The sequence below is a fragment of the Jaculus jaculus genome, chromosome 12 (assembly GCF_020740685.1).
Source record: "Jaculus jaculus isolate mJacJac1 chromosome 12, mJacJac1.mat.Y.cur, whole genome shotgun sequence".
Lineage (NCBI taxonomy): Eukaryota > Metazoa > Chordata > Mammalia > Rodentia > Dipodidae > Jaculus > Jaculus jaculus.
Genome location: NC_059113.1, coordinates 75,814,179 through 75,818,442, shown reverse-complemented (window position 1 = coordinate 75,818,442; position 4,264 = coordinate 75,814,179). Strand labels below are relative to the sequence as shown.

Here is a 4,264-nt window from a genome sequence, read left to right as displayed (position 1 = left end):
CATACTTCTAAACCTACGTGTGGACAAGTGCGTGTGTGTCTTCTAGAGTTAGACACGGGGCTCAGAGACTGCAAGTAATGTGTACCTATCGCCTGCAAAAAATGGGCAGGGAAATCCTGGTAAAATGAGGAACAGTCCCAAATAACCAATTTTTCTAGTACTATGTTCCCCACTGCTACTTCCTTTACTTACAAAGGGGACCCTTGAACCAAATAATTTACCTCACATTTGGCATCCAATGACCAGGATGTTTGTTTTCTTTAGAAAAACACACATATCCACAACCCTTATATAATTTTTTTGTTTTTACATTTAAATATAAAAATACTACTTTTGCTTTGTGTTATAAATGGAGGACCAAGCAGTAAAGAACTTTTCTTCTCTTAAGGTAGGACAGCCATCTGTTGTTGCTGAGCTGCTGTTTGTGAAGGGTGTGGGTGGCTCCAAGCAAGAGAAACACAAGAGGTAAACTAACCCCCAGTTCTTGCTCTTCTCCTAACCTCCACTAGTGAGAGTTGGTTTAATCTTAAGAATTGAAGGAGACATGCCATCATAAGTAGTCAGCCTGCCCTTCCAGCTGTCCTTTAGAGGAAGTTCTCCCCTCCTTCACACGCTGCTTTGTGCGGAGGTGACATCTACCAAACAAGGACACCTCCAGAGAGAAGCAGTCACCACCTGTAGGGAGCCAATGCAGACGCCATTCTCGCCAGTCTTGAGGTAAATACTTCCTCAGTTAGGCAGCAACCTCCCTTGAGGTTGTGCATGCGCTTGATGCACCTTGTCCTGAGCCTATCCCGTGGCTCCTGTGGGTGGGTGAGCCTATGGCAGCCAATCAGCAGGCGTCCCATAGTATTCTGCCCTATAAAAGCAGCTACACTCCTGCGTCCCTCGCCCCTCGCCATCAACTTTTCTGTTAACCAAGAGGCTCTCCAATAAAGTGTGATCGAGAAGGATCCTTGTTTGCTGGTCGTGCTTTTCCTGTGGGACAGGGGCTCGCCGCAACCACCTTTCCCTGTGCCCACCCGCACATTAGAAAGGAAGAAAACGGGGGCTGGGTACATGGAGATTAAGAACTTGACCCCTCTATCCTGACCAAGGAAAGCAAGGTTCACTGGGCATGAGGAATAAAAAGACCTTGAAATCCCACTTTTGAGTAATGAGGATAATTAAGACACCAGGGAGAGGGAGAGTTGCAGTGGGATGAAGAGCTGGGAAGGGCTCAGTCGCTGGAAGCATCGTCCCCTTAGTTTTTGTACTGGAAGGGCTCGTTGCCAGTCTTGTTGAGAAGACACGTACGGATGATGGCCTCTGTCACTGCAAAGGGGTCGCAGTTGGCAGAAGGGCGCCGGTCTTCGAAATAACCCCTCTTCTCCTGGCCGACAGACCGGGGAATGCGGATGCTGGCACTGCGTTGGCAACACCGGTGGAAAAGTCGTTGATGTTGGAGGTCTCGTGGAAGCCAGTCAGGCGCCGGGCATTGTCCAGGCCTCCCTTGGGATTGTAGGCACGGATGTGGTACTGGTGCCGCTTGCTGAGTTTCTCAATGGCCTCCTCAATGTACTTCAGGCCATTCTCCTCCTGCATGGCCTTTGTGCTGAAGTTGGTATGGCAGCCTGTGCCGTTCCAGTTCCCAGGAATGGGCTTAGGGTCAAAGGTTGCAATCACGCCAAAGTCTTCACATACACGATGTAAGATAAAGCAGGCCACCCACAGGTGATCTCCCATGCGGATTCCTTCACAGGGTCCAATTTGGAATTTCCACTGGGCAGGCATGGCCTCGGCATTTGTTCCTGTGATCTTGACTCCGGCATACAAGCAGGCCCTGTAGTGAGCCTCCACGATGTCTCTGCCATAGGCTTTGTCAGCTCCTACGCCACAGTAATACGGGCCTTGGGGCCCAGGGAAGCCATTGGAAGGCCAACCAAAGAGGTGCCCATCCGTCCCCATGAGAGCGTATTCCTGCTCCATTCCAAACTAGGGGTGCTGGTTGCTGACCATGTCCATGATCCGCTTACCGGTGTGCCTTAAATTGGTTTCGGCAGGCTTCTGATTATACTTGAAAACTTCACAGAACACCAGCTTGTTGGGATCCTTGCAGAAAGGGTCACGGAACATGGCAACTGGGAGGAGGTACATGTCACTGTTGGAGCCTTCAGACTGGAAAGTGCTGGAGCCATCAAAATTCCATTCCGGCAACTCTTCTACACACTTGGGCTCACAGTCCAGGGTGCGGGTCTTGCAGCACAGCCCTTCTCCGGTACCATCGATCCAGACATACATGGCTTGGACTTTCTCGCCTTGAGGCAAGGCCATGTACATTTGCTTGATGCCTTTGTTCAAGTTGGAACTTGCTGAGGTGGCCATGGTGGAAGGCGGTCTGGGCGGCTGCCGTCCGGCGGGGAGGAAGGTGGGCAGGCGGCGAGAGCGAGGTGGAGAGAGAGCGCGGAGAGGAGATCGGTGTATGGTTCAGATGCTGCGCTCGGCTCCCATTCTCGGCTCTTGATTTATACCTTTAAACAGACCAAAATATTTGCAGCTGAGGTCACAAATAGTGATCCTGGATAATGCTTGCTTTTGATAATCTCTATCCAGGAAGATGGGTACCTGTGTAAAAAGGAGCAATGAACTGCCTCAGCATTTTGTCATTTCCAGCCAACATGAAAGGAACTACTTTCTTATTCACTTTCTCCCCACTTCAAAGATCAAAATAAACAGTAAGATTACACCTAATCTATCAACATTTTATTCATTTCTTTCAAAATGAGAGCATGACTTTCCTACCTCAACATTCAGTGTTACATTATGCCATGACAGCAAAACAATTGACAATGCCATCATAGTTAGAATAGAATTTACAGTTTGCTTCTTTCAATCTGGATCCAAAACAATTTCCTACACAGTGCATTTGTTCATCGTGGTTTCTGTCTTTCCTATTCTATAAGATGGAGATGTAGCTCAGTTGGTGTTTACCTGACAGCACAAAGCTCTGGATTCAATCCCTAGCACAGCTAAACTAGCCATGGTGCCACATTCTTGCAAGCCTAGCACTGTGGAGATGGAGGCAGGAGAATAAGAAGTTCAAGCTCATCCCTTAGCTACATAGTGAGTTCAAGGATACATAAAACTGTTAACACCTTGATGTAGCATAGAAATTTTTTCCATAGAAATGTATGCACTTTCCATTGGCATACTGTTTTTTTTAATTGCAAGAGAGAGTGCATGAGTATGGGCACACTAGGGCCTTTTGGTGTTACAAACAAGCCACAAACACATGTGATATTTTGTGTACCTAGATTTTTATGTGAATATTGAGAAATTGAACTTGGGCCAGCAGGCTTTACAAGCAAGTGCCTTTAAATCCTGATCCATTTGGCATATTGTTTCCTTCCAGTTAGCATATCCCTGTACAAGAAAACATTAGATATTCAGAAAATGAACTTGATAATAAAAGTTCCATGAAGTTCTGGAGAAGATAAAGTATGCCCCGTACTTAACTAGTATAAAGCAATTATTCTAAAGCAATCACTAGCAGAATTAAATAGTTCATAAATGGGAGTTAAGAAACAAACAAAAGATGTAGAGAAGATTCCTGCATCCAAGAAATAAAATCATTGGACAGAAAATACTTGATTACTCGCACTTGGCTTTGTACTTCTTGAACCACTCTACTGAAATTCAGCCACATTTAGAAGGTGGGGGAAATCTCTTCCCATTCTGGCCTGAAGGATCTTTCACTTCAGTTAAAAAGCTGTGGCACTTTTCTATTGTTCACTTATCTTCCTTTTAAGGTCCTCAATTGCATGCACAATGTTGACTTTCATTTGAAATACTGTGCCCATGGCTGGAGAGATAGCTGTCAGCAAAATGTTTGCCATGCTTGCTTGTGGACCTGAGTTTGCTCTCCAGAAACCACTCCCCCCCACACACGAGCATAGTGTCACTCATGTTTATAATCCCAGGATTAGGCAAAATCAGGAGGCTCCCTGGGGCTCACTGGTCATCCAGTAGAGTCTACTGGTGAGCTCCAGGCCACTGAGAGACTATCTCAAAAAGGTAGATAGCACCTGGTGAATGACACCTGAAGTTTTATTTTTGCTTCCATACACACATGCACAGATGCCTGCAATTACATGTATGCCTGCACATACATGAGCATGCATGCATGCACACACACATAAGTACCTAATGAGCATCACTGCTTCTCTTCAAGGAGCACACAAAATTTAGACAGATACTTTGTCATCTTCCCTCAGCCTCCCGGTGT

The 4,264-nt window shown here is 46.4% G+C and overlaps 1 pseudogene; it reads right to left on the bottom strand.

Moving 5' to 3' along the window:
- Nucleotides 1–1,037: 1,037 nt before the first annotated feature.
- LOC101612556 lies at nt 1,038–2,369 on the bottom strand (annotated as a pseudogene).
- Nucleotides 2,370–4,264: the final 1,895 nt, after the last annotated feature.